General features: G+C 32.8%; 1 protein-coding gene across 28 annotated transcripts in view; it reads left to right on the top strand.

Annotated features, from left to right (window-relative positions):
• The first annotated feature begins 16,219 nt into the window (after positions 1-16,219).
• Positions 16,220-24,567, top strand: part of Pdp1 (PAR-domain protein 1) — a 280,156-nt gene continuing 271,808 nt past the window's right edge. For 5 of the 28 annotated variants that reach the window (XM_067790270.1, XM_067790259.1, XM_067790260.1 and 2 more), the window contains exon 1: positions 16,222-16,752. The gene's annotated coding sequence lies outside the window, so the exon portion shown is untranslated. The other 23 variants (XM_067790262.1, XM_067790258.1, XM_067790255.1 and 20 more) reach the window with 16 other exon arrangements.

The following is a 24,567-nucleotide window of genomic DNA, read 5'->3' as shown; positions in this document are numbered from 1 at the left end:
AACGAATTTTTTCTAATCCTTTAAAGCAGAGCCAGAACTCCTCAGGTTTTACTGTTCATATTATCGTAATTACTATTGTTGTTTTTTTTTTAACACAAAACTACTTCCCGAACGTTAAGGGGAGTGTTATCAATGTGGATAAAGAAAGCAAGAGACTGATTGTGGAAGTGGAATATCTCACGGGCATTGACGAAGCTAGCTTCTATGCATAACAAATGACTATCTCTATATGAACATTTGTATAATGCGCATAATCATATACAAAACATTAATTAAAATCTATGTACTATGGCGTGATAGGAAGCTACCACAACTTCGTCAACTTGTGATATGAAGATTTTATGGGTTCTTTTGGAACTATTTTACTTTTATATGGTAGTAACTAAAAAAAATAAAAACGTGGCGTGCTCGTTTTAACTTTTCATGTAAATTGGTTAGATGGGGCCAACATTTTTTATGCGAATTCCGAAAGGCAGCTGCAGTTCAGTTAAATTTTCCATGGGAAGTTTTCCATGGCAGAAATATGCTCGAAATGTCAAATAACTGCCGAGAGGTGACCCCGCTTAGAATTACTTTTTTCTAATTGAAAAAACTTGTTGCTAAGTTTGTTTGATGTTACTTTACCAGGGAGTTGTACACAGGACCCTCGCTGTGGTAGTCGGAGCACGCTCTGAGTTGTTAAGGACCATCTTCCTTTGGTGAAAAGCAGAAGGTTATTCTATTCCATACTGCTTCATTTAAATGTGGCTGAGTGTTTTTTGCTCAGGAACAAAAACTTACAGTTACACTTTTTTTTTTAAATAAACATCCGAATTCTCTTATCTTCATTCAAAATCTCGTCGATCATCTATTATATTGTCAACTATAATTAGTGTTTGTGGATCAGCAGAACTGTTTAAATAGGTGTATATGTATGATTGTGTGTGTGTATATTAGGGTGTCCGTTATTTACTAACATACTTAGTTTTTATAAAGAGAATAGCTTTCAAATCAAAGAAAATAATCAATACTGGGGCTAGGGCTGGGGCTATACGCATAATCGAATATCCGGATATCCATACGGATATCCGTTGACACGGATAAAATCCGGACGGCATGGATATCCGGTTAATATTCGTTTGTGAAACTATCCGATATACAGATTTGTGAAGATCCGGTTAATAACCGTATTTTTGGATATCGAGTGAAAGCAACAAATTGCTTATTTAACATTAACAACAATAAATTCGTCGGGCATTTAAATCAATTAACAGTGTTTTTTCACAATATAAACAAATGGCACTGTTCTTATTTTCACTTGTTTGTAAAATTGTAGCTTTTTAATTTTGACGTTAATTTAATAATCTACAAACATATTTTGTGAATACTTTTTCAATGTTTGCTTCGTTCTATTCTGATATGCAGATATTTAACTTTTATATTCCAGTATCCGGACATACTGATATCCTGATTTTCCGCTTACGTATGCGGATAGCCGAATATCGGATATCCGGATTTCACAGTTATGAATCCGGATATTCGGATAGCCGGATTTTTTGCTTAGCTATCCGGTTATTAGAATATCCGGATTATCCCGATAGTTGAAAAATCCTAATGCAAGTCACAGCCCTAACTGGGGCGAATGCTATCAAATATCCCTATGCATTTGAAAAAAACTATGCGGATGTTTGATACACAGGAATTAAAGATAACTAGACGAACAACGATTGTGATACGTAAACAATACAGAGAGGAGTTAAGATATCAATCGACAGTAGAGAAGTACAGTAGAGTGCGAAATTGTACTACTATTGCTAGTGCTGAATTAGGCGATTATGTCAGATGTCCAGCCATTTTCAGCTATTTGCTTAACCGAAGTTTTTTGATATGGACGTATATATTTGTTGAAGTAATTTTTTATATTTTCTTAGAATGTGTTTTTTTCAGTGACCAAAATATATAACTTAAAGTCCTACTACTCGGTACCCTTCAATTACGAAAGGAAATGCATTTTGGGTATTTTTAAGTAATAATGAAAATGTTGGTAGAAAATTTTGAAATTTTAAAGGTTGAAATTAAATACTTTTCGGGTCGACGAAATGTACTGTGTTCACATAAATTTGATTTGGAGTCTGTTTTTACGAAATTCGAAAAATATCGTGTTGAACTGGTTGGGCTGTGAGGATCTCACATAGATTTAATGGGTCCATAGTGCTCGAAAATATTTTATAAAAATAAAAATATATTTTTTTTCATTGCATAGATTTTTTTTTTAATTTTCCAAAAATAATTATATGAAAATATATAAAAAAAAAAAACAATTATTCGGTGTCTGGGCTATCGTGTCTCTTAAATCAATATTCTCTATTCGTGCCTCTTCCTCGATCTTTAGACCTTTTTTGGATGTACGAAAAAATTTAAGAATTTTAATAAAAAAATTTTGCTAAGATCAAAATCGAAGTATCAAAAAAATATTAGTAAAAAAATATTTTGTTGCCCTATTAAAATTTTCAAACAAAAAAAAAAACTGATTTTTAAACATAAAAGACTATGACTATTTAAAATCCAAAATTTCCAGACCTTATTTTATAGCTTCAAAAAATATTTCAAAAAATCAAAAAGTTTGTATTTCTCAATTAACTATTTTTTATTTCTAAAATTTTTTCATCGAATAGAAAAATAAAAATGTATCACAACAAAAAAAAAAAAACAATAAAAAGTTAAATTTTTCAATTCTCAAATTTTTTCCGAACCTCGATAGTTTGTAAATTGTCTACGTTCCGCCGCGTGAAAAAAACCAGTTCGTTTATAAGGAACACACTAGCAAACATAATTTTAGACCATAAAATTGAAAAATGGATAGCTAAAAAGTGCAACAGTAGACAAATGGTCGTCCCGACAACAGTCACACTTCCTTGACAATATTTCGCTCTTTAATAGATATTTTCATATATAATCTAGTATATTTACTAAAATAATGTAAATCGCAAATTTGCATGGGCTGTTGGGCGTAAACGTCAAAGTAAAAAAAAAACACAAAACACGCAAATATTCCATGCTCGATTTAAGCGCAACGCCGTCAAAGTTATTTTGCATGATTTTCACATTTTATGAGTATTTGGGCCTTTTCATCTTAATGTTTTTCGCTTAGTTTATTTGTCACATAAATTTATTTATATACATACAAATATATGTACCTAAGGTTTATATTCATATTTTATTGCAATTTTGCGCAGTTTTTGTTGGATTTTGTAATATTTTACTTTGGCCGTCGCAATGCACTAATTTCACAAATTATCTCGTCGCTGTTGATGTATATGAATTTTGTTGTTGCTAAGGTTATTTTTGTTGTTTAGCTTTAATGTTGTTGTATGCAACAATTTTTATTGCTGCTGTTTTTATGTGTCCCATGACTTTTAGTTGAATTGCTTTTTTTCTATGTATCAAGTACATACACACATACACATATATGAACAAATATATATACAAACACGAATTCATTTGCTTATACATCCGTACAAACCTATGTAACATCTGTGCTGTTGTGCACTTAATTAGCACGATACAACAAATTAATTAATAACACAAAACTATGAAATACTTTTTGTTAACTCATTTGCACTTGCCATTTCGACATTATAGATCAACAGCAGCAGCCAGGAGCTAGGCAAATAGAGTTCTATAACTAACCTAGACAAACACATTTACATATACACTTAAACAGCCTTCATGCTTACATAATTCATCTAGTTATAGTTTAATATGTAAATTGCCAATTTTTTTATGAAAACTTAAGTCGCCATGCAACATTAAAGACAACAAGTAAAGAAGCGTGAGCTTGAAGAATTACCAGGGAGGTGGCTGCTTTTGTTTTGCTCTGAACGTTAAAGACCCTTGATAATATCGGAACATACAAAGTTGAAAAATCGCGGGGTGAATGGTCTTGTGTTATTTTTATAACAAGCTGATACTGCCTTTAATAAGATACCAATACCAGCTATATCGCTTGTAAACTTAGATTAGTTGAAAGACAGCGGATTTATTTTAAAATCCTAAAATACTGCTTAGGTACGCGAATTCCGATGAAAATACCTTCTTGAGCGACGTAACATCGTTCATAAATCGCTGGGGTATGTTGATGTCTGATGACAGGACCGGTACGAAAAGTGGCTTGTAGAGCATGATCTCTCTCAACTTTGCCAGTAGACATTGTTACGAATATTAGCAAAACTAAGGGGTGCTGCTATCTCTAAGCCGAGTGATATCATGCACATCCATAGATCAATCATTATGTATCTACATAAACGAAACAATAATTGCGTCTACACATATGTACCATGTACGTATACGAGCATCGGAGAATCAATGCACAAACACATGCATATATCTGAGATACTCCTGAAAGTATGCAATGAGAGAAGCTATAAAATCGTGCAATTGTAGTTACAGCTGAGAAGTTTGAGAGCTGATTGCAACTAGTAGATTCTGGAAGCGCCTAGAAGATGCGAACGTTGAAATCAGAGAGTATAAAAGGCAGCAAATGTAAAGGCGCTGGAATTCAGTTTAATTTGAGCTATCAAGCAGTTTCGATTAAGACGCTATCTAGCAAGCAATAGCAGTATTATTTTAAAAGTCAGTTTCATTTAAGCTATCAGTTTGGTTATTAAGCCAGCTAGTTGCAAAGTATAAGTGTTATTGTGAAGTACTTTAATAAATGCCATTTTTCCATTATTCAATATTGGAGTTATTTATTCAACAGTTTAGTGATACGAACTTAGGAAGAGGGCAAATAAGAGGATTTGCAGTAAATTCGTTACAATATATGTGAAGTTCAAAATTATAAGAGTGATTGGGGCACATAGAACCCAATACATCTATCGATATTTCATTTCATTGTTTGTTTTTAGAGTATTTTTGATTTATGTTACCTTTTTTGAGTTGGTACGCCACTGCTTTAACAAAGTTAATGTGGTAGTCATGCGCTAATTTTGAAAAACCATATTTGAAATTGTTTAGCATTATAATTCACACATTTTGTCGAGCTTAATCGTGGTTCAGAGTTTTCAATAAGCTATTTATATTTAATATAGAACACGAAATATGAGTGGCAGAAGATAAAGGTAAATACGAATATGTTAAAATACATATAAACATACCGACCTACAAAAAATCACATATCTGACTAAAGGGGTTCCAGCTTAAGGCTTAAAAGTTGTAAGCCATCAAATACGCGGCTTAACTCAGTCTCTAGGGGGACATATTTATATGACGCCACGCAGCTACGATCCACAAATTTCAGATGTTTGGCCTAGCTTGTTCCCCAGATATCCATCGATAGAGCTTTTGGACTAAATTATTTTGTCAACATATGAAACGAATATTCGGCCTAATCTAAAGTTGTGTAGCTGCTTTTGTGGTGAGGACTTTTTCGCGCTGGTAGCGTTATATATATCTAAAGTTGAAGGCCATGGTGAAATAAACATTACATAAGAGCTTATTATAAAAATTTGTATCGAAGATAAATAACTTAGGTTCTGACTTAAAGTAAAATACAAAGTAGATTATAATTATAAAATGGTTTTTTACAATCGTTTACGTGGTTTTCAGTTGGGTATGTTCGACTATTTGTTATATACATATGTATTTGTTTATATTATAGCTTATTCGGATTATAGTTGACCGATTATGCGTACGAAAATGTACCTTGAATCTATCAACTTTAGGGTTTGCTGATGTTGAATTTATTATCATTTGAAAATACAAATATTTTCCTTATATACACATTTCATTTATTTATGAGCTTTAATTCATATTCGATTATAATTACTATCATACTTCTATAATAGATAGTCATAACAATATCGCACTGATGTTCAAAGACTTATAAAAATTTAAAAATAATTTTGTTTTAAATTCGAAAGGTAATGTGTATTTACGGCTGCCACCGTGGTTTGATGGTAGCGTGCTCCGCCTACCACACCGTATGCCCTGGGTTCAAACCCCGGGCAAAGCAACATCAAAATTTTAGAAATAAGGTTTTTCAATTAGAAGACAATTTTTCTAAGCGGGGTCGCCCCTCGGCAATGTTTGGCAAGCGCTCCGGGTGTATTTCTGCCATGAAGAGCACTCAGTGAAAACTCATCTGCCTTGCAGATGCCGTTCGGAGTTGGCATTAAACAAGAGGAGCACAACGCAAATTGGAAGAGAAGCTCGGCCTTAAATCTCTTCGGAGGTTATCGCGCCTTACATTTATTTATTTATAATGTGTATTTAACAATTAGTAAAATTTCATAGGAAATTTACTTTGTGCGAAGATGGAAAACTACAAAAATGTTTCATTTATAAGAAACATACTTTCTTACTTACATACATCTATTTGCTAGTGCAAATTTACAAACATGAACATTGTTAAATTGTGGATTCCTTGTATACGGACCACCTGTGTTGATAAGTAAATGATTTTGTAGATATGTGGATGTACACATCTACATACCGATATTGCGAGCACTACAAAGCCGGCTACCATTACTAATCATTTCCAAAATGCATTACATCTCGTCTAAATGCATAATCGGCAATCATAATCATAAAATTGATTTTAATACTTCCTCTTAGTTCCCATTCAGCGAACATCATAAACTCATATAAAGAGTTTTTAGGATTGATGTTTATCACTCAACATTAGACAAGTAAGTTTATTTAACCAAGAAATGCTAATCGAAACTATTTAACAATAGCGAATTCAATATTTATAGGATCCCTTATCAATCGTTAACTACTCGAAAGTTAAAATGAAATTATACCATGAGCAAAACGATTAATACAAGAACAGCCCATCTGCCTTGCCACCTTATTGTGTTGGGTATCGGTGAACGTCCGAAACACTTATCCAAAGGTAAAGTAAAAACAAGTATGAACCCGGTTAAGAAATACATGAGTTTCTATGATTTTTGTTGAGCTACATCCGAATACGCTACCAAAATAGGACCAACGGGTCGTGGTTCGGCTCTAAGCTCAAAAATCGGATAAAAAACTCCATGAAAATTGGGTTTTTTGAGCCTAGGGCTGAACCGCAACCCGTAGGCCAACTCTGATTGCACATTCAGAATAAGTACATCAATACTCATTGCATCGCATTACCAGATCCGACATTTTTTTTGTGACAGCTTAGTTCGTCGCTATCAAATCGGTAACCAAACGATAAATATTCGATTACTTTTCGTTAAGAAACCGATCTTTTATTAAAAAATCTATAACTCTTCAATAACAACTCGGTACCTTTCGGACAGTAAATCGATAACCTTTCCATAACAAATCGATGAATTTCCGATTTTAGGCCACCAACCCGTCCATAAAAGATCGATCACGCATCGCGAAAAATCTTTAACTCTTCGATGACGTTTGTTATCGACAACAAATATATAACACTTCGATAGCAGATCGAGAACTGGTCTATACCTCTCCGATAACACACCGATAGATAACGGCGAGAAGAAATGGATAGCACACAAATACCCGTTCGACAACAAACCGATACCTCGAAAAATCGTTATCGATAAAACAGAAACAGTTAGCACCTCGATAACATACCATTTGGCTTAAGAAATGGTTCCCGTTTCGCAACTTTCAGCTCCAATCTTTCCTTTTCCTTTCCTCCCACTACTCCCAAATACTATTACGCTTACATTTACCATGCACCTACATTCTGGATTCCTCATACTGTGCGGAAAGAAGTACCATTTATGTGTCGAAGTGAGTTTCTGTAGCGGCTCCATCAGACTATACTACTTTTTACGAGTGTATTACTTGTGGTTGTCGGAACGTGGGTTTTGAAAGCAATAGCAGGCATGCGCATAGAAAATTTCAAGAAATATGTTCAAACCGACTCGCTTGAACACAAATCACTACAACCAATGTCGTTTTGTCCCACCAGCGTAGTTTTCATGAAGTCGCTCTAACATGCCACTAAGGGCAATGCGCACATGACACCAAAGCGATCACTCATTTAGAGCTATGCGAAAGCAATGCGTGGAGATGGTTTTGGCTACGCCTTGGTGTATGAAGTGCACATAAGTGTTTAGTATGTGACAACTCTAACAACCCATCTCAACAATTCATGCATCCCCCCAGACTGAATGTGATTAATTTATTTTGCGTTAAACAAACAAAAGTGGAGGACAGCTACGAAATTTCCATTATTGAATTCACGTGAGTTATGCGCGTCAGCAAAAGATATCACAAGAAAAAAATGATTATTTGTTAAGTATTAGTAAGTGGTTTAGTTGGCAGAGGTACATTCACAAGCCCATTACATATAGCCCAACCGCTCTCCACAACGCTCACTAAGCGTGAGAGCACTCATTGACGTATTATCAACATTTTTGAGTTCTAAATTAAAAACAAGTAAGGCAGGCTAAGTTCGGGGGTAACCGAACATTACATACTCAGCTGAGGGCAATGGAGACAAAATAAGGGAAAATCATCATGTAGGAAAATGAACCTAGGGTAACCCTGGAATGTGTCTGTATGACATGTGTATCAAATGAAAGGTGTTAAGAAGTATTTTAAAAGGGAGTAGGCCTTAGTTCTATAGGTGGACGCCTTTTTGAGATATCGCCATAAAGGTAGACCAGGTGTGACTCTAGAATTTGTTTGTACGATATGGGTATCAAATGAAAGGTGTTAATGATTATTTTAAAAGGGAGTAGACCTTAGTTCTATAGGTGGATGCCTTTTCGAGATATCGCCATAAGGGTGGACCAGGGGTGACACTAGAATGCGTTTGTACAATATGGGTATCAAACGAAAGGTGTTAATGAGTATTTTAAAAGCGCGTGGACCTTAGTTTTATAGGTGGACGCCTTTTCGAGATGTCGTTATAAAGGTGGACCAGGGTTGACTCTAGAATGCGTTTGTACGATATGGGTATCAAACGAAAGGTGATAATGAGTATTTTAAAAGGGAGTGGGCCTTAGTTCTATAGGTGGACGCCTTTTCAAGATATCGCCATAAAGGTGGACCACGGGTGACTTAAATTAAAGGTATTAGTGAGGGTTTTAAAAGGGAGTGGTGGTAGTTGTATATGTGAAGGCGTTTCGAGATATCGACCAAAATGTGGATCAGGGTGACCAAGAACATCATCTGTCGGGTAGCGCTAATTTATTTATATATGTAATACCACGAAGAGTATTCCTGCCAAGATTCGAAGGGCTTTTGATTTCGCCCTGCAGAACTTCTTCATTTTCTTCTACTTAATATGGTAAGTGTCACACCCATTTTACAAATTTTTTTTCTAAAGTTATATTTTGCGCCAATAAACAAATCCAATTACCATGTTTATCCCTTTCTTCGTATTTGGTATAGAATTATGGCAAATTTTTCATTTTTCGTAATTTTCGATATCGAAAAAGTAGGCGTGATCATAGTCGGATTTCGGCCATTTTTTACACAAATACAAAGTGAGTTCAGATTAGTACGTAAACTGAGTTTAGTAAAGATATATCGATTTTGGTTCAAGTTATGCTCCTACCAAATGTCACAAGTATTGGAAAATTTTTGTTCGACTTATGGCATTAAAAGTATTCTAGACAAATTAAATTAAAAAGGGCGGAGCCACGCCAATTTTTAAAATTTCTTTTATCTTTGTATTGTGTTGCACCATAGCATTACTGGAGTTGAATGTTGACATAATTTACTTATATACTGTAAAGATATTAAATTTTTTATTAAAATTTGACTTTGAAAATTTTCTTTTTAAAGTGGGCGTGGTTGTTCTCCGATTTTGCTAATTTTTATTAAGCATACATATTGTAATAGGAGTAACGTTTCTGCCAAATTTCATCATGATATCTTTAACGACTGCCAAATTACAGCTTGCAAAACTTCTAAATTACCTTCTTTTAAAAGTGGGCGGTGCCACGCCCGTTGTCCAAAATTTTACTAGTTTTCTATTCTGCGTCATAAGTTCAACTCACCTACCAAGTTTCATCGCTTAATCCGTATTTGGTAATGAATTATCGCACTTTTTCTATTTTTCGAAATTTTCGATATCGAAAAAGTGGGCGTGGTTATAGTCCGATATCGTTCTTTTTAAATAACGATCTGAGACGAGTGCCCATGAACCTATATACCAAATTTCATCAAGATACCTCAAAACGTACTCAAGTTATCGTGTTAACGGACGGACGGACGGACGGAAATTTTTTTTCGATACTGATGATTTTGATATAGTCTATATCTATCTCGATTCCTTTATACCTGTACAACCAACCGTTATCCAATCAAAGTTAATAATATCTGTGAGCTCTGCTCAACTGAGTATAATAAGCAGATACATATTATGAAAATATGAAATAAAACATATGAACAGTGAGCATTAGTAAAATAGAATTATCGTAAAAGGGATGACGGGGAGAAGCAACATGAATGAAGCGAAAAATAGGCAATGTGGAGCTTACTAATCGCCAAAGCAAATTTATACGCAGCAACAAATGCTACTTATTGTGAGTCGCTTGAATTAGACATATGTGGATTTAACAAACGTTAGGCGGGGCAAGGGCGTATGCGCGTCAGCAATTGCGGACTGATTGCTAAGATATTAGAATTTTTAAGTAACAAATTTAGATTTAGAAAAAACAAATTAGATGTGTTGCGGATTGTGATGAGTAAGAGAGCACAGTAGCACTGATGTGCAATTCAATCGCAACGCGAGTACTGTTATATGTTTCCCTCTAACTACTCTCTCACATGTAAAATATGTCGTCAGTTTCCATTGCAATATTGAGTCACTTCCTTCAAAATTTCGATCAAAGCCATGCATTTTTTGGTGATGTCTATAAAATTATTTGGTGTAAGACAACTTTGTATGAACAGACACACCAGACTAGAAACTGAAATTGCAATGCCACCTACACAAGAATTGACGTACTCCTTATTTTACAGACTATCGACTTATTTATTGATTCTTTTTTTTAAGTTTTACTATAAATATCAAAACCAATTTTTTTTGGATTTTTTATTTTTTTGATTGGAAAACAATACATAGCTAAATTAATAAATGTAAGACGCGATAACCGCCGAAGAGATTTTAAGCCGAGCCTCTCCTCCAATTTTGCGTTGTGCTCCTTTTAATTTCTCATACAAATTGGCGGGACAGGACCCACGTGCTTTATGCCGTCTCCGAACAGCATCTGGAAGGCAGATGAGTTTTCGCTGAGATTTTTTCACGACAGAAATAGACTCCAAATGCTTGCCAATCACTGCCGAGGACCGACCACGCTTAGAAAAATTTTTTCTAATAATTCAAAAAAATTGTTTCTAAAAATTTGATGTTGCTTTGCCCAGGGCGTGAACGCAGTACCTTCGGTGTGGTAGGCAGAGCGCGCTACAATCATACCACGTCGGTCGTCACATACAGGTACTTTGAAATTTTTTTCCCTTTTGCTAAGAAAATTTTCTTTTCACATGCAAATATCTTTGTTTTGTCGACTGATAAGCGTATTTTGGTTCATATATTGTAATAGATCTCTAAAACGAAATAATTCATGTATGAAAATATAAGTTTCTGAGGAAAAATAAAAATGGCGTAAAGTAACTATTATTTTCAGGGCGAAATACAAACCTTGAAAAATAATTATTTTTTTCGAACACAAAAAAAACAAATGAAAGAAAACTCGAATTAAATACTTTGGAAAAAATTTATACAATCTTTGGAGAGATTTACAAGGTATAATCAAAACAGCTGTCGCCTGGTTCAAATAAATTAAAAATTGCTTTAAAAGTGTTTTAATATGTACATAAAAGCGATAGGGTGCCTACCGATTAAAATACAGAACTTATAACTGGTTTTGAACTGGGAATAAATAATTTTTTGATCTGTTACATGTGTAAAACATAATCGGATTTAAGATGCACTACACAACTATTTGTTTATTAAATAATTGCTTCTGATGAAAAAACTAAATGGTTTAAATTTTTTTTAAATTGCAGGTATTTTTAATTAACTACATATTCAGTTTTTAATATTTAGTAATTTGGTATATAGTACTACAAAGGTTTCGTATGGCAGGGTGTATTGGAACTATGTATTTCATTTTCAATGCATATTTATCGCTTAAGTAACAACATCTACTTTCGCATTGAACTGCTGAAAGGACGACTATGAACGACTATAAGCTAACAGCCATATCATGTAATGCACTGTATGTTGGTATTATTGTTGTTGGCAGCAACAGCAAAACTTCATGCAAAGAGCTATGGCAGTCAACTTACAGTCGTTCGTCTTTCGTAGTTGTCATTTCATTTAATTGCTTGCTTATTTGAATTTCATAATACACAAAATGACTGCATTGAAAATAAAATAGTCGAACTGCTATTGCTTTGCCCATTTTCCAGTCAGCAGGGTAAACCCTGGTCACACACCGCTAAACATTGCTTACTTTTTAGAGGTCAAATATATATTTTAGAGAATTTTGGTGATTGAGTGATACCATTTTGTGCTGTTCTGCTGTACATTCAAACTTGTCCAATATTCGAGCTGCTATTATATTGAACAGTACTGTAAAGTGAAGGTATTTGTTTAACCAAGAGTACTCACAAAACAAGCTGAACGAGTAAACGCTCAACAAATTTACACAAACATAGAAAATCCAATACGAGTATGATTATGTGGATTGTTGGTGCTCAAATTTGGTTATTTTTGATGACAAAAAATCGACAGCGACATGTGACTACACATTTATACATACTTAGGTACAAACATACTAATTTTCGAATCGGCCAAACTAACGACGAACGTAAAAGATGCATTGTATTGCAGTGAATTTGCATTTGAGAGATATATTTTTTAATTATAGATGTAAATATGTACATAAGTATCTATGAGAGAAAAAAACTCATTCATGTGACACTGGTCGCTGACAGCGTTTACCGTCGACGACGACGACGAAGACTATTAGAACGCGTTGACGTATGCATGAACACATGTATAAAATTTGGTCCCGCTCAGCTGATGACGCCACTGTCGATGACCATCGCATGCTCAGCGAAATTTATGCGCATATTTATATAGTATGATTAAGCAAATATGAAGCGCCAAAACGGATGTTAGAAACAATTTGATATTTTCTTCTTCATCTTCTATGTATGTATAGCTCACGCCCGGCCCTTAACAAAAATTGTTGAATTGTTTTTGGCAGCCAAACAAACGCTAAGCATTTCTGACGTGAAAACATTTTCAGTTTGATTCCGTTTTTTTATCGCTTTACCTACGTTCTTTTTACTTTCTGTGCCCTAAACAAACACCGCTACCTGCGTACATATCTATATTTGTATATATATGCACCTATCTTTATGGGTGGCAATTAGCGAGCCATCGATGGGAGAATCAGAATTAGCAAAACTCGGTCATTAGGACGGTCAGCAGGCCAATCGACCGGCGTGCTAAAGCGAACCAGTCAGGCGGCAACTGGTGACGATTCGATTAGATATACGTAAGACAAAGTCCACGAGTTCCACTACGATTACAGCATTGCTAGCATCGAAGACTTATTACAAATATTATAGGAAAAACACGCTACTGAAACAACGACTTAATGAGCGTTTTGTACGCGGTCACAGTGGGCTCGACTGAGAAAATTTTTGCGTAGAGTTTTTGGGAACTCCCTATAACCAATTATATCAATTATATATTTTTTTAAAGAGTTTTAATTAACTTTAAAATTATAAAAATAATAATTTTGTCGCGGTAAAGCTCCAAGAGCTTAAGAACAAGTATTTGTATATATTGTATATTTATTTCAACTGGCAGCGTTCGATAGAAAAGTTTTTGTTTGCGGATCTCTACGCGTTGAATACGGCGAGTACCGAAGAAGATAGATATAACGATGAGCTGTACGAGCTTTACGAAGAAATCTACATAGTCGTGCGATTTAAAATATAGTGGCTAAGTTCAGTAAGCTATGTTATGCGAATGAAACACTATGCTCCGGCCAAAAAAAGTATTCTTATTATAACCCGCTTGAAGAACCAGGTAAAAAACGATTTGAGTTCCTGTTTTGTAACCAGTTGGTGTCAGTTAGCGATTGGTGCATCTTCTTTTACTGCCATAACAGTTTATACTGTAAAGCTCCAATTAAGTAAATAAGAAATTCATTTTAACTTCAAATAGCATTTGCTAAGAAAAAATTAGCTAGGAGGGAATGCTGAACACCGCCGAGGCGTGTTCCTGTTTTGAAAAAACTATTTGTTATTTCTGACGCAATTGGAGAAGAGACAAAGACTAAGACACTTTTTAAAATTAGAGCTTGAGCTGGCCGAATACATATATGTATGTGGATATGTGCACAGATTTTGGACAAGAAACGCGTTTTTCCAATATATGTATCAGAACTTAGTTTGAGAGTAGGTATAGAACCTTTTTTTTTAACAAAAGCAGACTAATTGGTAAAGTAGTGAAGTGCAAATCAAATTGTTTTAAGTTATCCGACTTGCTTAGCAGATAACGGTACAAACTCGAGAGAGCAGTTTCTCAACATTTCATGTATGTATTTTGGGAGTCTGTAGTATTTGTGAGTATAATTTAACATTTAATATAAAGAGTACATATTCTGGTACATCTGGAATATATTTTCACTTAAAATACATAATTTTAACCAAATTCAACAAAAACACCTGGATTTATTTTTCGATCAGTTTGTGAAGTGCGAAAATAAAAACAGTAGCACACACCTGAAAGGTGCTCGCACTGTTCAAAAAAGTTACAAAAAATTGTGAGAAGTCCTCATAGGTATGATATTTGGAAAAAGAAGTTAATACATGTTTAACGTCAAAAAATGAAGTCTCCTTAATATTCGTAAAGTGTGCGTGAAAAACTTTGCGGAATTTAAGAGAAAGTAAAATTTTCCGGAAAAAGCTGCGGTTAATTTTCTTGATTTTTTATTACATACTTTTATTTATTCTAGAAATTCAATATAAATAAATAGACATACGCCTCACATAATGAATATAGAGACTCCCCCAGGCGACTAAAATATCATTTTGATTCAATGGGTTGTGTAGCGCAACCCTTTCAAGGGGTTTACATCGCAATATATGGCTTCTCCAACCCAATTGTCAACCTCACCTACCTGTGGCGACTCCTGTTTCTTTAACAGCCTGGGCTCCAGCGACCCGAAGTTTCTCATGGAACTAGGGGGTGGAAGGGCGGTATGACCCAGAAGGTTTCATGTGGTCATACCAAATCGTTCCCGGTCAGGCTAGGCCAGTACCAGAACGTACCGGATCTCCTTCCGGGAAAGGACCATCAACACCGATAACACTCCCAAGGACTTCGGGGAGTGTTCATATCGCTACAACAATAACAATAACAAAATAGAGACAGAATAAATCTTACATTGTATTGTTTTTACTATTTTATTTTATTTTCACACCCTTTCTAGCTTAGATTATTTACATATTTGGCCTTTGGGTCAAATTTGGATCAACATTAAAAATTTTTGCTTTCAGTTTTAAAGATCTTTCCGATTACCTACAGACCTGCCACTGTTAACATATCTTAGGGCCCCGTGAAGCCGTGATAATTCGGATACATTTTTTGTCTAAACCGGGCAAGAATGGAGATATTTAGAGATTAGTAGTGCACAACTTGTAGATGTTTAATATATGCTTTACCGCGACGCTTCCAATTTTGATGGACTTTAATTGTTTACTTAGGTTCGATAATTTCGGTCTATCTTCATAGTTTTTTTTTGCAAGATGTTAACAATGGCTTATATATAATTTCGAAATCAAAGTTTATATCTGTTCTCTATGTATGTAAGGACACATTCTTCGTTTTGGTACCTTTATATAAAGGATGGGTTTTAAATAATGTGTATCTTCTTTTTTAATTGTTTTCCCGGCCAGATCTTATTTGATACATTTCCGCTTTCTTCTCATTTCGACAACCAAGTTAACTTTTAAGCAGTTTTTGTTTGATTTCGGAACTGCTGTTATAATGAAAAATTAATCGCCTATAAACTATATATGTAGGGCACATCTTTTTTAGACACGACATATTCAAAATGTCCCATTGTCGTACTCGCCCAACGACAGTGGCTAAGCAAATAATTGCGCCAGCAATTACTAAGTGCACGGCAATGCCAACAACAACGATAACGAAAGCAAAGTCCAACAAAATCAACTAGAATATTTTGAAGGAGGAGTGATAGTCGGGCTCGCAAAGCGAAGACAGAGATACGATGTTGATTAATGAAACAAGTGACGGTATTGGTGGGGGCATTTGTTGACGGCTAGAACTACACAAAGTACGATTGAACGGAATGAAGGCTGGCAGGAGAGCAGAGACAGGCGAATGTTTGGTATTTCACTCTTTAGTTGGGGCATAAACACACAAACAAACAACAAAACGACGAAGAGATGAAAAGGCAAAGTCAAAAAAACATTCATATTAACAAGTACTCGTAGTAGAAGTAGAGGCAGCAGCATAACAACACTGACAGCGCCAACCAAAATACAAATTGTGCTCGCATATAGGAGGTCGAAAGCGCGAAAAAAGCAAACTAAACGCTCAGAAGTGCTCAACAACGCGGCGGCGGTGTATGCCAGCAAGCATAGCGATTTCGGTGTGGAACCCCAAATCTCGGTACACGAATTCAGTTTTTATTTGATTTTGCCAAAATTTATTTCGTTTGCGTTTCGTTTGTCAAGTGATCGGTAAACAGTTTTTTCATTTTAAATGCGCGTAATGTCACATCATTAAATGCCCACAGAAGTGTAAGATGATCCAAACGAAGTACAATGTAATTCATTTAAATATAACAACAGCAAATTGGCAAAAGTGAATAAAATGATGTTGAAAAACCTTTAACAAGCAAATATGCAATGCATTCGAATTGTTAATGTAAAAATTAATTGAGATAAAAATAGCAACAACAAAATAATAAATAAAATAGTGTTTGCGCGCTTCTACCTAAATGTATGCTGGGCGCATAGACCTGAAACTCGTAAGCGCCGCTAAGGTGCGAGCGCGTGATATCAAATTGTTATTGTAATATCGAATATACAAACAATCTCTATCAAATAGAAATTGTAAGGTAAAAAAGGCGAGTTAGTGCTGATAAGGAAATGAAATTGAATTAAAAATGTGTAAAAAAAAATTTTCCACTGCACTACATAACTACAAAAATTTTTCGAGCGAATACAAGGGTGAAATGAATAAGAGCGTTCGATTGATAAAATAAATCTTAAGCGCTTTATGGTAACTAAAAAAATTGCAAAAAAAAACTTTTCCAAAAAAGCTAAAATAAACTTAGAAAAGAATGAAAAACTAAATATGTAATTAAATTTAAAGTGGTATTCCTGACCAAAAACTAAAAGTGTCTATAAGTCAGGCTCTTGCTTCTGCTCGCTTATCCTGCCTTGTTTGAAAGCATTTTTTTTATTTCATGTGACTAATTAGAAAAAATAAAATAAAATCAAAAATACTCTGTACACTTACAACACGCACCTTAAAATATGCAGTCTATAAGAATTCTAAATTGAGTGAAAGATGTTTTTATTCTTAAATACACATTCAAACCATCTACTTTCTAATATTTTGGCACACTCGTATGAGGTACTCAATTTGCTGCATTGTGAATTTTTTGGCGGAAAATTCTTCTCAAAATCAAACATCGCGAAAACAGATAGTTTTTCGTAAAACAAGTTATACAAAGCGAGCTTACTTAAAAATATCAAATTTAAAATAATACGTGGTTCTTTAAAAATAATTCTATATTATTTTTTTTTTTTGAAAGTTCTAACGTTTTGGGTTTTGTTGCTTTGGTGAAGTAAAAGAGTCCGATTCTTAAGAAAACTGTATATAATTTTAGTTCAATAAACAAAACAAATTGTAAAAATGGATATTAAATAATTTATTTAGAATTTTTTCTACACAAACTAAATAAACAAAATAACTCTTATTTTCTAATGATAATTTTTTTCAAAGGAAACTTTATAAACTACTTTTTTGATTAAAAAAAAAATAGTTCTTACATTATTTTATAGTTGTATGTTTTTGATCGATCAAAAAAATTAACTTCTTACTAAAATAGAGTAATTTCATTCCGCCTTGACCGATCTGCATTTTGTACCAGTACAAAGTGCACTGAAGTAATGATTATCAAAATAAAAAATCCAAGTTATTTTATAATTTAATCAGTAAAAAAATGCAACTCCTAAATAATGATTATTTCTCACAAAAATTATATAAACCAGAAACTAACAACTAAGGCATGACGTGGCTGAAAGCGTTTGTAACACTTCAACCATCATAGGAGTGCAGGTTCAAATCCCACTCCCGGGAGAAAAGGCCTTGAAGAGATTTAAAAGGGATAATCGAAACAGCTGTCGCCTTGTCCGTCCTATTGTCACGTTGTTTAAACTTTTCCCAAATTACTAAATAAATTATAAATTAAAAATTGCTTCAAATAAATGTTTTCATACATTTAAAGCAATTAGGGCAATCCCGCTTAACTCATACAAAAACTAATTGTTGATTACAAAATTTGTAAGTTATACGTTCCGACAAGTTCACTAAGAAACATGCACATTAGAGCATCTATTACTTACCAAGCTAGTTTTGAAAACCTTAAGGCGTATAAATACTTTTGAATTTTGAGGCAAATCATGTATAACACTTTCATCAGTTGGAAGTAAATCCAGCTACCGACAGTGAAATTGAGTTCCTTCCTAAATTTCTTGGTATTTTATATTGAATATGAATGTTTATATTATTGAATATGAAAGTAAGTAACTGCGACGTAAAGTGTCACCGGCGTCACGTAAATTATGACTCTTAGCATTGAAAATTTTGACGATAATGTATTATTAGCTCATCCTTCAAATGTTCTATATAACGATTGGATATACGCCACATTGCTGTTGTGCCTTTTGTTAATGGTAAATTTAACAGATGTGAGAAATTTCAAAAAGTTCTTTATAAATTGAGAAATACTAATGAATATTTTTTTGAGGTACACCGGTGTACCTAAAAAAATCGCAAATGTTTTATTAAAAAAAAAAAAATGTTTGCCATATTTATGATAACATTTTTTTGAACACCTATCCCGGCATATTTAGAGCAATGTTTGATTTTAAGTCAAATTTTTTCTAGATACCCCACTGTAAGTCTTACCACCATTGGGGCGCATGATTTTTTTATTTAAAAGAACGAACTTTTTTTCTAAAATAATTGGCCTTAGACACTCACCTTCATAACCCTCGCTATAAAGTGTTTCTCAATTCACCCAATGAGTTGAGAAATAATGTGCTCTGAGTAGTTGAGCGCGATAAATTCACCGGCTTTAAGAGTGAAAATGTTTCTGCGGCAGTAACGCTCAGCAACAGACTGAATTTGAATATTTTAACTCTTAAATAAGATAAAATATATGTAGAGTAGATAAAGCAAACGTAAACTGCGAGCAGAATTGCTTAGACGAAAGAGTGAAGCGCTTGTAAACAAAATAAGAAAACAAAAAAAGCAGACTTAATCGAAAGCTGCACACGCACACACAAAGAAGAGAGGAATGCGCACTTTTCGATGTTCGAAAATGTCCTTTTATTAGCAAAAATCATAGCGGCAGCTGCAGCTGAAAATAAATTTGGCTAACACGCACACACACATCAGCAAACCGCTATTAGCATAAACGAAGGAAACAAACTTATAAATTTCTCTCGCTTCGTACATATCGACGATTTGTCTAAGCAGATTCAAGCTATAGCCGTATATTTTAGGGACACCTACACGAGTCGAAGCCACAGTGGAAGTCACACGAGAGCGCAGAACAAACCCAACATACAACGTGCAAGGATATGAGTCGTATGCTAGCCAAGAATACAAAATGAAAATTGTAGAAATTCGCTACTAAAAATTCAAAAAAATTTCGAGAAAGTGTTAAAAATTAAGCATCAGAATAAAATCTACACTAAATGAGTTAAGTTTGTTTCTTTTTTTGAAAAAAGAGGTAAAAAAACGCTTGAGATTTGCTTAGTGCAATATATTTAAGTGCTGCGCTAAAAATTGTGCTGATTTGTGTTTTTTATTGTGAAATATTTATTACTTTTTTGGATGCAACTAAGGCGTGTATGTATGTATGTATGTGTTTATGTGTGCATTCCGTTGCATTTCTGAGCTGCAAAATAAGTAACCAAAAAGCTCAGCGCAGAGGACAATGCTTTTCCTTCATTGATTTTTTGCACAGTTGGGTGCTTTTCTGTTGTTGTTGCTGTTTGTTAGAAAGATATTATAAATTTTGGTGCATACAAAATCTTTCGTAAACAATTAAGAAAAAATTTATCAAACTTCCGACAAAGAAATTAAACCATCCTATCCTCGATATCCGTTAACACCTCCTACAACTTTTCGTATTCTCCATAAATTTTTCTTATATTCTGGTTCTTTTTATTCTACTTCTTGAAAACTTCACCTCAAGTAGCGGTGCAGCTAAGCACCTAAAAAACAATCGCCGTACAATGCATACCTATACGTATATATTTGAGTGTGTGCGAGCGCACGCCTATGCGAAGTGTTATACATTATCGTCGACGTCGTAGTCGTCTCGTAGCCGCCATCGTCATCACAGTTGTTGTCGTCGTCGTCGTTGTTGTCTCGCGTAGCGTATACGCCACCGCAACCGTGTGGAAATACTAAAATACCTCGCTGTTAGTCAGCTGCAATAATCGAGCAACCATTGCAGGCAAAGCAGAGAGTTTAGAGTAAGCAATCAAACGTCCATAGAGCTAGTACTCATTGATTCGTCACAACGCGTCCTGTTCGGTAGTGGTGCGTGTGGGTGTGTCTGCCTTTTCAGGAAGTGAAATTAAATGAAAATAAATTAAAAAAATAATACAAAAATTTCCTGCATACAACTAAAAGAAAAATTGTTAAAAATTTTACCAAAAAAAATTATGTGAGATTAACGCTGATTTATGCTCTTACAACAAAGCTTGTCTTATCACCTAGAATACGGTGCGTATGAGCGACATCTTTTAGTCAAATTTTTGAGTAGATGAAAAAATAAGAAAAACTTGTATAAAAATATATCATTTTGTTACTAAAGCCATTTAGTTAAAAAAAATCAAAATACAAATATAGAAAGAAACTACTCAAATACTTAGCAGGTAGAAGCTGAAATTTCTCACCACCTTCATCTGGCCGCAGCAGATAAGAAAGCTGCAGACAGTTGTATGGTTGTTTTTTTTTGGCGCTCAGCACTCAAGTAGAAATACGGGAGCTCACGAAAGAATATAAAAGCAAATAACAGCAACAACAAATAACGTTGTGCTTTTTCTACGAAAGTCACGTGCTCAATTCACGAATTTTCTACTACCATTTGCAACAGCAGCTGGTGCTACAATAAAACAAAAAATATACACCGACACTATATGGGAAATTGTTGCAAGAAATAACTTTGATAGTAAAAGAGTAAAAGTAAAGAAAAATTAAAAAAAAAAAACAAAAAAAAAATTTATTCAAAAAAGGAGAAATGTAAGAAATTGGCAAGGACAACTTGAACAAGAATTTGAAGGGGCGAATTTTGAGCAAATAATTTTTTTTTAATTTGTATAGAAAACTGCTCAGTGTTGCAAAACATTGAAATAAAACGAAACTAACCGAAAATAATAAAATAAAAGCGCCAAAATAATTTTTTAAAAAGTGACAGCAAATTAGTGATAGCTAAAATAAATATTAAAAAACAGTTAAAATTGGTTTGCAAACAATTTTATAAAAAAATAGCAAAATAGTTATATATATAAAAGAAAAAATGAAAAATAAAAATTATTTTTCTTGAATTATAAAATATTTTGAACAAATTAAAAAAAAAAAAAACTAAATAAAATAAAAAGGGAGGAATCACTTAATAAAGTTGACTTAAAAAAATATGTTTAAAAGTCATACCAATTTTTTACTCCGACAAAAAAAAATTGGAAGCAAAAAATCTTGAAAACTTCTAGCAAAAATATTTGTGTAGAAAAAAAAACTAAATGTGAAATTTATAAAGATTTTCGAAATTTGAAAAAAAAAAAATATATTTAGAAATGGAAATAACAATACAAAAAAAAAAAATCAATTAAAACATAAATTTTTTTCAATATTACAGAATACATACAGCGTGTGAAACATTATCAATTTCAGTGCAAATAAAATTCGAGTTGGTCAAAAAAAAAAAAACTGGAAATTTTGTTTAGTAACACAATTTTTATTTTTGAACATAAAGTTCCTGTTAGCCAAGAAGGTTAGAAAACTAAAAACTGTCACGAAATAACGGAAGGTGACATTTGAAAAATAGCGAAAGAATACTAGAGAAAAATGAAATTTTCATGAAAGTTTTTGGAAAAATTTTTCAAACAAAATTTTTTTAACGAGTTTAAAAACGGAAACTTAAAAAAATATAAAACACTAAGTTATGACAGCATAATAAGGTTTTAAAAAATATTTTCAAAACTGTTTACTTAAAAAAAAATGGTTTATTCCAATACAAAAAAGAAATTTTAGTTTTTGTTTTAAAATTATTTTGAAAAATTTCTTACAAAGCAAATTTTTAAACTGAAAGCATGCAAAAAGGTCAAAATACTTTAGTTTTTAAACGCTATTTTGAAAATATTTTTAAAAATCTGTATGAAAATACAGTAAAGAAGAACTAAATCAAAATTGGCATAGGAAAATTCAAAAGAAAAAGTAATCAATTATTTATGGTTTAGTTAAAAACTAAACTAGGCCAATGAAAAAAATCTAGTTTCGAAAAACTATATTTTTTAAATGTTAAAAGTAACAAATAAAATAAATTAAATAAAAAAAAATTAAAACGAAATTATCAAACTTTGGGTGTTCAACTTCTTCAAGTGTTTTATGCGCTATCCACACCCAACATCTACAAAAACAAAACAAACAAAACCTTAGATATCAAACATAAAAACGCTTAAATAAACGATCATAAATATAAATAAATATGTATATTTATATATATGTTTGTACAAAATAGTATAAATGCAAGAAAGATATAATTTTTAAACAAACAAAAAATATCTTAGCAAACTAAAAATACGCTACAGGCCAATTACGCTACAAAAAGCCAACAACATAATAGAAAAAAGAAAATCGAATGGCAACTTTGTGCAAAAAAAAAAAAAAATTAAGCAATACAAATTATATAGCAAGAAATAGCAACGAAAGTCAAATAGCTAAAGAATGCCGTGACGAGATTGCATTTGCTACAAAAATAAATTATAAAAAAAAAAAAAAAAAAAATAAAAAACGTAGAAAGAAAAAACAATTGTTGTTTTATCTGTTTCAAAAGTTGAAATAACGCAAAAAATATATAAAAAATGCTAAGCAAAATTTAGCTGCATCGCCACGCCCTCTTTTACCCCTTTTAGTTAAGTTGCAACGTTGCACATTGTTTGTAAATGTGTGGCATGCATCACTGCCGACGCCAAGTAATTGCAATTGAGCGAATGCAAATTAAAAAAAGATTAAAATAAATCGGCTGCCAAATTTAATTGCAGCGCAAGAGCAATTAAACGTGCAAGGAATTCTTTGGTTTTCTAAAAAAAAAAAAGATTCGTAAACAAAAAGGGTAAACAGAAAAAAGATTTTTAAGTAAAATAAAGCTAAAGAGGCTGAAAATTAGTATTAAAGAAAGTATCTAGTAGCGGGTTTCAATGAATTTGGGTTTAAAAAGGTTTTTTGTGAAAATTTTCCGCTTGCTAACTTTGCAGTCAAAAAACTGTGGCATGCAAACAAAAAAATAAAACACAAAAAAATTAAAATTTTTTGCTTTCAATTGTTGAAGATTTTGAAAAATAGTGTCGTATACATACATAGATACATATATGCATACATACATACAAATCGATAATGCTTCCCGATTTTGCCGTGAGCCAGCTACTTACGCTTATAAATCTAAATAATAAATCTACAAATGTGCCATAAATGTTGCAAACTAAGGCAGGTAAACAAAATGACAGTATCTAATGAGAAATATTAAGCAATTTATTAAAAAACTTGTAAAATATCAGGCAAGAAATAATTTTATTGAATGATTTAGAAAAGAAGTTAAAAAATTAAAAAAGAAACAAAATATAAATATAAGTATAAAAAGAAACATTTTAAAAACTGTTAAAAAATACTAACAAATTAAAAAAAAATACTTACGAAAAAGAAACACGCGCAAATAAGAAAATCCCAATAATAATATGTAAATAAAATTTTGAGAGATAAAAAAATTTTAAAACAAAATTTTAATGACTACAAAAAATTATTTAAAAATATCAAGAAATTAAAAAAAATAAAAATTTGGAAAAATAAAAGTTTTAACGCAAAGAATTGCTGAAAAAATAAAAGATCACTGAAAAATATCACCAAGTTTTTAAAAATTAAAAAAAAAAAATCATAACAAAATTTTAATGAAAAATAACTATAAAAAAATATTCATAAATATCAACTAGTTTTGCAAAAATAAAAGTTCTGAAAAATAAAAATTTTGAACTTAAAAACAAATACAAATAAAAATAAAAATAAAAATCTTGAAAAATAAAACAAAAAATTCA

This window comes from Eurosta solidaginis, chromosome 5 (assembly GCF_040869045.1).
Source record: "Eurosta solidaginis isolate ZX-2024a chromosome 5, ASM4086904v1, whole genome shotgun sequence".
Classification (NCBI taxonomy): Eukaryota; Metazoa; Arthropoda; class Insecta; order Diptera; family Tephritidae; genus Eurosta; species Eurosta solidaginis.
This window is presented reverse-complemented; position numbering and strand designations above follow the sequence as displayed.